At 31.1% G+C, this 13,930-nt stretch overlaps 1 protein-coding gene across 1 annotated transcript in view; it reads right to left on the bottom strand.

The window, feature by feature from the left end:
* LOC129616449 (dynamin-like) overlaps positions 1-13,930 on the bottom strand; it is a 117,640-nt gene that overhangs the window by 63,574 nt on the left and 40,136 nt on the right. The gene's annotated exons all lie outside the window — the stretch shown is intronic.

Raw genomic sequence — 13,930 nt, 5'->3', positions numbered from 1 at the left:
TTTATATATGAATTTATTAATCACTACTGAAGCAGTTTGTTAGTATATTTTTTTATCAATCCCTTTATAACGGACTTTTACGAATTTTAATATCCCTAATACTTTAAACGATGTTAAAGGTACTGGCAGTACTAATTTGCTTATGAAAATGAAAAATTTCTTAATATATTAGTAAATGTAATTGGGGTGTTTACACATAAAAAACTACATGAACAAAACAAATATGAGAAAGGATACTTATACGAGTTTAATAATTTAGAGTTATAAGACTAAACGTAAACTTAGTACGTATGTATATTAAAATTTACAAGGAAAGTAAAATTTATTTTGTAATATTTATTAGCACAATGTAAATTTTATATGAGCCGCAAAGATGGTATAATCATTAAATGTATATTTTTCAGTAAACCATTTTGAATTGCTCTATAAAGGCGAATTGCCAACTTTAACTGTCTGATGTCTGTACATAAGATAACATTTAAAAAAAGATGGATTGTTCTCAATAAGGTGCAAATAATTTAATTTCCTCAAAATAACTTCACAATAAACGTAGTCAACTGTCTTCTTGAAATCAACAAATAAACACGCGAATTATGTACTTATGTGAATTGTATAAAATACGTACATATGTATAAAATTAAGTATGCCTTATATTAATTAATAAAGTATATAATCTCTTATATATTTATTTAATTACATATATTCATCTCCTTTCTTAATAAAAAAAATACATTAGTTAGTTACCTACTTAACTAAAGAATTTTTCAAAATTTAAATATGTGCATATTATGTATATCAAAATTTCAACTCATTAATATATTTGAATAACAAAGAAAAAAATTAATAATAACTAATGAAAAAGCATTATTTTCAATAATAAGATGCCGTGACGATTTATTAAATATCATTTGAATAAAAAAACAAAAAAAAACTGAAAAACAAGAAAAGTCTCTCTTGCGGTATAAACCGATTGAACTATACACTGCACCTTTCATTGTTGTATAGCAATCTGTGACTCGAATCTGTGAAATCATTCTATAAAAACCTTACGGATATATTTGACCTCAAATTGGACACACGACTGCCAAGTTTCGTGAATCTAACTCTATTATTTTCTGGAATATTTAAAATTTGGTTTTGGAATTGTATGGCAGCTACCCAACCAGTGAAGCCATTCAATTAAAATTTTCAGGACATATATAAAATGTAATTGGACACACGTATACAATTTCATTTTTATATCTTCATTAGTTTTTGAAATATTTAAAATAAAATCTTTGAATTGTATGCAGCTACCCGAACCCGTTGCCCGAATCAGCACAATTACAATAGCAGCCGTCCTTGGCACAAAAGAAACAATTTTTGAAAGTTTGATTTCGACTGCAGATTCGACATTATAGGACAGACGGGCAGGCGGACATGTCCTAATCAATGCAGAAATTTACACTGAGGAAGAATACATATACATATCCATACCGCAGATGACTCCTTCAAATGATTACAAACTCCATACCAAAGTTAATATACCCTTTACAAGGGAAGAAAAGCAAAATTTTTTTTCCTTTAATAAAAAAGTTTCATTAAAATTGAAAACTTAATTACAAAAAAAATAAAAAGCTGCTGATGGGAATGTTCGTAAGACCAGACTTTAACAGCACTGCAGAGCACGGGCGGTAAATCCAGAAGCGTCTGACCTAGAATAGGAGGCTCCGTGGTCTGCGTCTGATCCCTGAGGAACGGCAGTCTTTGAATCCTGGCAGTAGGTATAAAATGCAAAATTTAATCATTTGTGCAATGGAGAAAACAAAAGGATTTAGTATCCAAAGTAGTAATCCAACTACGTTGGACAATGCACCCTCTTCGGAGGTCGGCTCTACGAATTCTGGGGAGAGCAATTTTTTGCATTTGATTGATCCGTTCAGGAGGAACGCGAAAACTAGGTGTTCACCACCTACATCTGATGTGCACATTTTAGAAAAGAATAAAAATATAGAAGGCGGACTACCGAACACTCAAGCTCCACAGACCAATAAGGATATAAACATGAGTAAAGCTCAAGCCAAAAAAAGTGATGATCAGAATGCTGACATACATAAAGGGATTAGCCAACTAGAACAGCTCTGTGTGGCTTTGAAAAACGAGGTTCTTCAACAGAGGGCTGAGAATGAAAAGTTAAAGAAAGAGAAACATATGCAAATTACAAACCATTAGTCTAATGATAGTACTCATAAAGAAAAAGACGGTGCACTACAAGCAAAGCAGGTGAGGTAAATCTTAGACGCCTACTCAACAGATGAGGAAGAACTCGCCAGAGAAACAGATTGGATCCTAAAGTAAAAGAGGTCCAGTAAAAAAATAAAAGCGGAATCATCTCCGGAAGTGGTCCAGGCGACGAACAACGCTGAAAAAGCGGATGTTCCCGATTCTAAAATTCGAGGCGATGTCACGGAAAACCCTAGGCCGCCTCCAGTAGTCATAAGTAATGTGGGTGACAATAATCAAATAGAGTCCACATTAAAAAATAAGGACATCAATTATAAGGTTAAAATGATGAATAATAATCAATTTAAGCTTATTGTAAATTCCGAAATGGATTACAGGAATCTTACCAGGGTCATGAATGGATCTAGAATAGAATAAAAGTTATGGTAAGAAATCTTCACCCCAGCTGTAAACCGGAAGATATAAAAGAAGACTTAAGCTCTAGGAGTTACAAGATCTTAGATGTAATCAATAAAATTAAAAAAATAAAAGGGAAAAACATTATAGTACCTCTTCCGCTGTTTATGTTAACATTCTCAAATGTCGAGGAGATGAAAAAAATTTATGAAATCGATCACATTACCAGGATGAAAGTTAGGATAGAGACACTTCGAAAGGATAGGACCACCCCGCAGTGTAAAAGGTGTGAAAGGTATGGACACACACAAAAATTTTGCCAGAGAGAACCAAATTGTGTTGAATGTGCAGGCAGGCACTTAATGGCAGATTGTAGTAAGCCAAGGAGTACTGCAGCAAAGTGCTCCAATTGTTTGGAGGCCCACCCAGCAAACTATAAAAACGTAGAAATAACAACAGCAACAACAATTTAAAGAAGAATTCCGACCGGCCACCGAGGAAATTCACCTCGACAATAGTCTAAAAAGCTGTAAAATACGAGGACTTTGTAAAATACGAATATAGACGTCTGCCTCGTAACTGAAACACATATGACCTTAAGAAGCAGGATTCAGTTTCCAGGTTATTGAATTTACAACTCCAACCTGGAAATATAGCGAAAGGCGGAAAGGGGATAATAATAAAATAATTAGTGCATTGTGATCTGCACCAGATGCAAACCGAGGGAATGCAAATGACGGTTCAGATCGCTTCGACTAAGCTAAAATTTGTGTGGCTACATTATATTGTCACCCAAAATTTAAAATGACGGCAGAGATGTTTCAAAGCGTTCTACCCGACCTAGGCGATAGATTTATATTGGGGGTGACTTTTACGCCAAGAGTACTGATTGGGGTTCAAGGCATAATTCAACTAGAGGAAGAGAACTTAGGACAGCAATTGGCGGCACGGGATGCCTTTTCAATCTACTGCGAAGCCAACGTATTGGCCAACTGATGCTAATAAGTGTCCAGATTCAATAGGTTTCTTCATAACAAAACGGATTGCGAAAAATTTCATTTAGGTACATGATAACAATCTTAACTCCGATCATTCAGTGGTTATTCTTGAACTTAACGAAAATATTGTAATGAAAATAGCGAAACCTGCGCTGACAAATAGAACTACAGATTGGTCAAGATTTCGCTTAGTGATTGAACAATAAATATATCTAAGGAGAAGAATAAGAACGACCCAGCACATAGATGAGGAGGCCAAAAACTTTACTAAAATTATTCAAAATGCGGCTTAGAGTAGTTCGAAAATTAATGCTATTAGAAGAGGCATTAGCTACCCCCCATATACTACCATAAGTGAGGCAAAGTAGGCGGAAGAGAAAGAGTTGGCAACAAACGCTTGACTCTACTGATAAAGCTAGATATAATAGTGAATCGCAACAATTAAAACGCTGTATTAGAAAATACATGGAGGATTCGGTTGCCAATTATGTTCAAAATTTGACGGCGTGTGAGAAAACCAATCACTCACTGTGGACTGCGCATGACAGTCAGGGCGTGTATGAAAATGAGGAATCTGCTTTTGTTGGGGATAGCGTGACTATTCCAATTGTCATGGAAAGAGATGTTATAGACTTTTAAACCTAAAACAGCCCCGGCATTTGACCTAATAACAGCCGATATTTTGAAAGAATTACCCAAAGGGGGTATAACGATGTTTACGCGCCTAATAAATGCGTGTATAGGGTTTAATTACGTGTCTGACATTTGGAAAGATGCAGAGACAATCATGCTGCACAAACCTGTCAAACCTATAGACAGGCCGACTTCTTATAGACAATCTCATTGTTACCGATGATTTCTAAACTGCTAGAGAAACTTTTATTGAGAAGACTTCAGCCTATATTTGAAAGTAAAAAGTTAATCCCGAATCATCAATTTGGTTTTCGCCGGAACAACCTAATAGAAAATTCACTGGGAGAAAAAACAATATGTTTTATCATATTTTTGGACGTAGCCCAGGCCCTCGATAAGGTTTGGCATTGTGAATTAATAAAAAAAAAAAACTTAGGCAATTACTATCAAGGCAGTATATTAACCTGCTCTAATCTTACCTGACAAATAGGGTATTTCGAGTTAAACAGGAAGAGGAGTACTTAGGGATAACAGGTCGAGGGTACCACAGGGGAATATATTGGGCCCGATATTATACTTGCTATACACGTGTGATATTCCTGAATTGGAAGAAGTGACAACAGCTACATTTACTGATGATTTTCAGCAGTTATTGCAATAGGGCGAAATGAAAATGAATCTACACCAAAATTACAAAAGGCCAGTGACGAGATCTCAAAATGGACTAAAAAGTTGAATATAAAACTTAGCGAGGTGAAATCAGTACATGTGAATTTCACTAATAGGAAGAATTTTTAATTTAATAAAAAGAGATCTCAACTCGAGGAGGAATACACAAGGTTTGAATGGCTTTTGGAGAGGCGTTCTAAGTTGATAATATTGAACAAAGTTTTGACATATAATCAAATATTTAAACTGGGCTTACGGACTCATATAATACTGTCTGGGCTAATATTTAAGCCTGTCTGGGCGCTGCGCAGACTCACATCCAATATATTCAAAGATTTCAAAATTGGGTATTACGGGACATTATAAACGCGCCTTGGTATGCCCGTAATGCCGATATACACAGGGATCTCACGATCCTATGATTCACAGACGAAATTAAAGAGCAAGCAGTCAACAAAATGCGTTTATTCAATCATGTCAACATCGAAGCGGCTCGATTGGTTGACAATCAAAACTTTGTCAGAAGACTTAAACGTACGAGACCTCTCGAGTTAGTTTAATGTTTTTTATCTGGAACAATGAGTACTTAGTACGCTATTGTGCCAGATCAAAAGCTTGTAAATAATTAAAAAGGTTGGAGCAAAATTAATTGTTAAGTCGTTTCCGACTAGTTTTATAATTTATTTTGAAGAGGGTGTTTTTTAGTGGATTAAAGTTCCACACTACTGCTTTTCGTCTGGCAGTGTCTTTGGAGATTTTTCACCAATTCAAAAATTTTGTCAATAAAAATAGTAATATCAATAACAATAATAATATCTATAAAATTCAAAATAGCTGTTTTAGGAGTAGCCATAAGTCAATTAAATTCAATAATATATTCAATAGTAATTATAACAATTATGACAACAACTATAACAACATTAACAATAATAAAAGGTGTACTAATTATAACCAAAATAGACAAATTAAAGTGCCGGGACAAAACAGATATTATAGAAATTCAGTAAATTCTAAAAATAGTTCGACTTAGTACCGTTCGCAACAAATATCTCATTTAAGTAGACAATCTGAATCATGGGAGTACTTGTAGATAACATACAGAATAATAATGCCGAAGTTAAAAATTCAGAGCTTTTTAGATTTTATAAAAATAAATATAAATAACGTATGGTCAGTGCCAAATCCCAAATTTAATTTGCTAAAAATGGACCATTTTAAAAGAGAAGAACTAGGCGAAGTAAAAGAGCTATTCAATAGGTTTAGTAATTTATTTTTTTATGGAGGTTACAAATTGAGAAAAACATTAGCAATTAAACATGAAATAGTTACAACGCCAAGTCAATCTGTAAATGCAAAAATTAATAGATGTCCTGTCAAACATGAAAGAGGTGTTAGAAACCAGATCAGAACAAATACAAATGTTTCAGTCGGTATAAACCGAGTTTACAAATTTGTTTTGAAATATTTAGAAATAACTTTGATTGCTAAATGGCAATCTAAATTCTAAATATAAAATTCTGAATATTGGTTTGACAGGTTCAAACTGTCAAACCACTCAATAGAAACTTCACGAATATGACATCTGACCTATAAGAGTTTCATTAATCTAACTTCAATATTTTTCCTGATATTTAAAATTAATTTTCGGAGTTGTATGGCAGCTACCCGAACCTGTCAAGTAATTCCACCAAAACTTCAGAAATATATCTGACCTAAAATTGGACGCACGACTGCCGAATTTCATGAAGAAAGCTTTATTATTTTTCCAAATATTAAAAATTAATTTTCGGAGTTGTACGACAGCTACCCAAACAGAAACACATACTAACTTTAGTATTACCCCTAACTTTAGTATTTTTAGAAAAATAACGTAGTATATTTTATACCTAACTGTAATTTAACATTGTTGTGTATATTTTCAAATGCTTTTTTCTCGAAACCCAAAATAAGCAGTTTCGTGACTCTTCCATGATACCAACAACATAGTTTAAAAACCATTAGAAATGCTTTCAAGTAATAATGAATTAGAGCTAATGAATGAATTAGCTTTCAAGAGCTAATGAAATTTACGCTGAAGTTTTAGCAGTGAAACAAATTTCTTTAAATCACTCAAAAGAAAGGTTTCATTCAGGAACTCAAGAAACGTACAATTAAAATACATTAACCAAAATTATTAGAACTAGTTCAAATTGTTATAAACCAATGTTGTTTGCCAGGAACTTAAATGCAAAAAAAATCCAATCAAAGATAGTTTTAAATATAGTGGAACTTCTCTAGATATTAATCATGTAGATAGAACGCATATAGATACATGCAGAACGCACTACCCATGTAAACATCAGGGGCACAATTCAAAACTTAAAACAAAAAAAAAAATTTCTAATTTTTCCTAATATAGTGTTTTCCAATAATTTTTTTTATTTTAATTTACAGCGAAATTAACTTGATAAAATGTACATAATATTTAATTCCTAATAATGTAAAAAATGTTCATGAAAAAAAAGTTAGTTACGCAAAACATTAAGTAATGATCTTTATTTTTCTTAAAATAAAAATATTACAAAAAAATGTTTATAGAATTAAAATTATTCATACATTTTGTTACTCTAGACTACTGTCTCATTTTTGCACTTTTCCAAAAAATTTTTGCTTATTAGTTTCACTCTGTCCGTCCGTCTGTCCGTGTGTCTATTTACAAAACTTCTACACCCTTGAAATAGAAAGCTGAAATTTTATATGTACATAGATCTTTACTAGAAACTTATTTCCGAAGAACAAAATTTTTACCTATCTCCCCCCTCTAGAAGTTATACGCCCCCAAAACCCTAAAAATGGCGTTTTTTAACTATTTTATACAATGAAACCATAAGCATTTTTCAAATTTTACAAACGCAGAAAGGTAGTGGCTTGCTTCTCCTATCGTGGCATGCTATAGTTAAACTTTAAAAAAAACAAAATGGCCGTTCAAATTTACCGTTATCTAAAATCCGTTTTTTCCAAACAAAATGGACGTTCAAATTTACCGGTATCTAAAATCCGTTTTTTCCAAATTTTTGATGTCGTTTTTTTCTAGACCCCAGGTTGTAGATGCCTGAAATTTTAGCAACTTTTAGATACTAATAAATAGTTTATTTCGTAAGAAGAAAATTTTTTTTAAATCTCCACCCCCTCTCCAATTATCGCCTCTTAAAATTTTTAAAATTTTAATTTATTTATATTTCCGAAACAGCAAGTTTTTTTCAAATTTCTGTAAACGCAAAGAGCTAACGGTAAATTCCATGACATTAGAAAATAAAATTATTTTTCGTAACACACGCAATTAACCCTTAAAATCGATCATTATGTTATAATAATTTTTGCTTTATTTCAAAGACTGCTTGAATCGTTCATCCTAAATATACGCAATCCTAGAAATAGTTTCGTTTATGAATGAAAATAATTTTAATAGTGTGGGAGGTGTACATAGACTGTATTTAAAAGCAGTATTTTCACTTGTTGAAGAGAAAAGTGCTACAATACAAACCATTGGTTTGACCCAACTTTATTATTTATTACACGAATGCACTAAATATTTATTTGAATGATATGAATCATCAGGGTTATAATAACTATTACTTTTATATACTTACTGAAATAAATTCGTACATGCCCAAACACACAGATCAGATTATTATTTCATACAGCTATATACATTCAACCGCACATATACATAAGTTAAATCGTCTTCAATAAAAATATTCAAAAATCTGATGTGGTCAGCACATAACCGACCGCATTGTGTATTGTCTAGTTAAATGAAAGTGATACACAATATTATAAAAATGTCTGTTAAATACTTCTTTCCAATTTTTAGGACATTAGTAAGCTTATAGTTAACATACTTAGAAAAATGTAAATTTGGCTCTTAGTAGAGTTTCGCTTTGTGCTACCCGAATTCCCTGAAATGCTCGCCAGTTCGTTTCGGTAACAACCAGAACTCAAATATCAAATTTCAAGAAATTCCATCAATTTGTTCTGTGGATATGGTGAAAAATGTAAAATCGGCCCGCAAATCAGTTCTCGAGCCCTGATCTTTCCAAAAAAGTTATATGTTCATTGCTTTAATATGAGGAATTCATATATTAAATTTCAATGAAATCGGTTGATTATTTCTCTTTATATACAAAAAAATGTATATTTGGCCCGTAGTAAACGCCCAGTTGCTGATGCCTGATTTCTTCCAAAAGTTAGGAATTTTTGCGTATGATTGAGCAAAGCTTATATATGAAATTTCAAGTAAATCGGTTGAATACTTTCTTCAAAATGGTGAAAAATGTAAAATCGGCCCGCAAATCCGTTTTCGAGCCCTGATCTTTCCAAAAAATTTATATGTTCATTGTTTTAATACGAGGAGTTCATATATTAAATTTCAATGAAATCGGTTGATTATTTCTCTTTATATACACAAAAATGTGTATTTGGCCCGTAGTAAACGTCTAGTTGCCGATGCCTGATTTCTTCCAAACCATACGAATTTTTGCTGACGGTCGAGCTGAGCTTATATATAAAATTTCAAGTAAATCGGTTGAATATTTTTTTCAAAATGTTCAAAAATGTAAAACAGGCCATGGTGGAAACAAACTTACATATAAAATTTCATCAAAATCGGTTCAGCCGAACTTGAGATACACGCGTGCACACACAGACCGACAGACCGACAGACCGACAGACCGACAGACGGACAGACCGACAGATCGACAGACCGACAGGTTGCTAAAAATAGTTTATTTACACTTCCCTACTATGGAGAAGTACGTTCCCACCGAAAACTCGATATGCAAAATTTGTTTCCATCACATAACCTACCTATTGTTTACACAATACGGTCGGTAAAAATATGTACAGATAATTTATATTGTTCAATATATATATGCCAAACCAAATATACCGACCTAACTTCAACAAATTTTCACAAATTTTCACATGTGTTTGATAAAAGTCGTTGAAATTGCTTAGTTGTTTCTGCTAGCTGCCGTAAAACTTCAAAGTTATTTGCCTATATCTCAGAAACTATAAAAGCTGTGTTATTGAAATTTTGGACAAACAAATATATAAGTAGAGTCGATGTGCAATTAATATGATTTTGCATAAAATAATACAACTTAAAGTCATAGTCTGTGCCATAGTCCAACTCTATTTTTCATGGTTTTTAACTATTTTATAATATGCAAAATTTTATTTTTACTGAGTTGTCGTGCCCTCACCAAACAAACGAACAAATTATTATAATGTATAACTTTTTCTGTATACTATTGAATTAATAAAAAACATGAATAAAAAAAATCAAAAATGTAGAATGAGAATAGAAAGAAAATAGAAAAATGGGAATAAGAATAATATTTTATTAATTTAAGCACAAGCAAGATCTCCAATGATTGCACAATAAATAACACAGAAAGAAAATGAACGAAACAATATGCAGAAAAAGAAAACTAAAAAAATAAATATCTGTACGTATTGTACCATATTCATATCGTATAAAATGTACATCGATTTTCTGCATAACTTATTCATTTCGTTTTATTTTCACTATATTATATATATATAGGTACTTCTCAGGTGCCAAAAAGTACGGGTACTTCTAGAAGGGCTAAAGACATGGGACAAAAGGCATTAGATACGGTTTTGCCTCTAGGGTCCCAGAAAAATCTGACATTGGAACTTTTTAGCCCCGAAATAGCTCTATTTTAAGATTTTCTGAAAAAATTTTTTTATAACAAAAGCACGTTTTTCTTTTATGCTTTCTAAAATTAGAAACACAAAACCAAGAAATAAATGGTACGTTTTACCCTATAATTAAAAACATAAACCGAGAAACAAATAATATTTGTAAATATAATGATCTCACATATTTTTGGTTCGGAAAATCAAATTAATCTTAACGTAAATAAATGTCAATTTTTATCAGACATCAGATGTTTTGTGAAATCTGAATATTAATGCTTCATTTGTTGTTGTTTTAAACATTATCTTTCGTCAGCAAGCTTTAAAAAAATAAACGTACAGAATATATGTACTTATGTAGTTAGAATTTTATTTTTATTGTTCGAAGCGAAAAACTGTAAAATGCTAAATTTTAATACTTTCATATGTACATACAAAAATTTGAATAAAATTATTATTTTGTTTTTGCCTAAACCTTTTTTTTATTTGAAAAATTACATTCATATGTACGAGTACATATATATATTTGAATACAATTTATTGTTATTTTATTTTGCCTAAACCTTTTCTTTATTTGAAAAATTTATTTCAATATTTTCACCCGCAGTTTTAAAAAAAATAGGTATACAATTATAATTATGTATGTTTTTGCTTAAAATTTTATTTCTAATTTTTTGAACAAAAAATTTTAAAATGTTCAATTACATTCAGATGTACACACATACATTTGAATAAAAATATAATTTTATTTATGCCTAAACCTTTTCTTTATTTGAAAAATTTATTTCTGTATATTACCCCCGCGATTTAATAATTATGTGTTTCTATATGCCAAATCACAGTTTTGAATATTATTCAATTCATATAGAAAGCTTAAAAAAATTAGTTAGGAAGCTTTAAAAAAAATATAAAAGTTAAGACACTATGATCCACGCGCATAACATCAGACGCTGAGGTCAGCATAATCTTCATGAGAATATTGTTTAGCAATTTACCTGTGAAAACTTTATTTTTATAATTCCCACAATAAGTGCCTAACAAGCATTTTTAGCTTTATAATTTAGCCTGAACTTTATAATTGTAATATTTTGCTTAATAATCAATTATTTACTATAAATATGTTCAAAAATATTAATTCAGTTCAGTTAAGATTTGTTATTATAATTGAATACATTAACTCAATAAAACGGACATCAGTCCAGTAAAATATTTTTTTACAAGAAATTGAACTATATTTTCTTAACTGGCGCCCAAGCAGGGACCTGGAACTACAGAATGTTATCACTGTGAGAACATAACGAGTTAGTTGCAGACCATATAAAAAAAGTGATACCAGTCGTAACACAGTAGGTTTACCGCAATTATCAACGCTCTAGGCTAAAAATTTTATTATTTGTTATTATTCCTTTATTTTTCATAAAATATTTACAATATTATATATCCTATTCCATAATTAATTCAAAAATAACATGAAATATTAAATCTATGAAAAATAGTTAATAGCAATCTGTAATTTCAAAATTAGTTGAGAATGCCATAAAGCAATATTACTTAAAAGTAAAAATTCAAAGTTGTTACTAAGCCAAATATAAAAGCAATTCATTAGATACATGTAATTCATAAAGTTCATTAAGTTTGGGGTAAACAAAATCAAAATAAGAAAATAATAAAATGCAAATGCAAAAAAAAAAACAAAAAAGAAACGGTATAGTAATGGAAAATGTAAAAATTTTAAAAAGCAAAAAGTTCTCATATTAAACTTAAAAACATAAATTCAAAAGAGCAAAAAAAGTAAAAAAAAAGTAAAGTAAAAAAGTAAATGCGACAAAAAAAGAAAAACAAAATGTGGGTAACCAGAATGAAAGCAAAACTTTAAAAAAATACTACCAGAAAACACAAGAATACAAAAAAAAAGATTCGAATATTGACCAAATTAGCCTCATCACACTTTTAAATCAACTTAAAACAGTCAATAATTTTTCAATTTGATCATGGCTAAAATCTAAAAGCCAAAGCTTTACTTTTTTTAAAAAAGTGATAGTTTTCTAATTTGCCTTAAAGCAAGAGGAAGCCTGTTATACAGTAGTGGCGCCACTATATCAAAAAATTTTCTATAAAAAGTAGTTCTGAAATATGGAATAATAACCCGAGACAAATAATTAACACGCATGTTACGAGTTTCAAGGAATCTACTGTGTAAATATCCACCCCTTTTAAAAAATATCTTTAAAACTTTATAAAAGTAAAGCTGCTTCAATGTTAAAATTTTTAATCTTCTAAATAAATCCAGACTACCTGACCTGACATTACTTCTACAAATAATTCTTATAACATGCTTTTGAGCAATCAACAACGGCTGTAACTTGTTCCTAAAAGCACCACCCCAAGTAGTTAAACCATATTGTAATTTAGAGTGGAATAACCCATAATAAACCATCGATAAAACCTTTTCTGAACAATATCTACCCAACTGATATAAATTACGTACAACTGCTAGAAAATAAGATTTAAAAGAAGAAGTATGATTAAGCCATTTCAAATTATTATCAATCAACACACCTAAATACTTAAACTCAGAAACTTCTTCAATGAAGAAACAACCATTTGTTTTCTGTATACAACTGTTGATGAAAAGGCAAAGAGCAATTAAAAGAAAAGTGAAGCATTTTTTTAAAGTCCTCATAATGAAAGAAGAAAGGAGAATCTACCGGTGGTTGACAAGTTATATTAAAAAACATAACTTTTGTTTTATTACTAATTACAAGCCTGTGCCTACAGAACCAACCCCTAAGAATATCAAGGTCATGATGAATGTCACAAACAATATCAAGTATACTAGTAGTTTCATACGCACAAGCAAAGTCATCAGCAAAGGCTGTTACTTTACCCTTAAAGTTTTGAGAGAATAAACTATTAATGTAAATCAAAAATAGGATAGGACCTAAAACAGACCCCTGTGGAACACTACTGTTTATAATTCTATAATTACTAAATGTACCCCCAATTTTAACTTTTTGCGGTCTATGTCTAAGATAAGAAGAAAACCAATCGTGCACAAAACCCCGAAAACCAATTTTCAACATTTTGTCCAATAGGATTCCGTGATCGACCATATCGAAAGCCTTGGTAATGTCCACAAATAAACCAACCGCAAAATTCTTCCTATCTAAATTTTTATAAATACTACCAGTAAAGTCTAAAAGCGCATCCTCAGTCGATCTATCCTCTCTAAAACTAAATTGGAATTCGCTAAAATATTCAATATTATTATTAAAAAAATTTAGAATTCTGGACAAAGTTGAAATTGG

Source organism: Condylostylus longicornis, unplaced genomic scaffold (assembly GCF_029603195.1).
Source record: "Condylostylus longicornis isolate FDR11 unplaced genomic scaffold, ASM2960319v2 ptg000211l, whole genome shotgun sequence".
NCBI classification, from domain to species: domain Eukaryota; kingdom Metazoa; phylum Arthropoda; class Insecta; order Diptera; family Dolichopodidae; genus Condylostylus; species Condylostylus longicornis.
The sequence above is the reverse complement of the archived record's forward strand: the minus strand, read 5'-3'. Positions and strand labels throughout refer to the sequence as shown.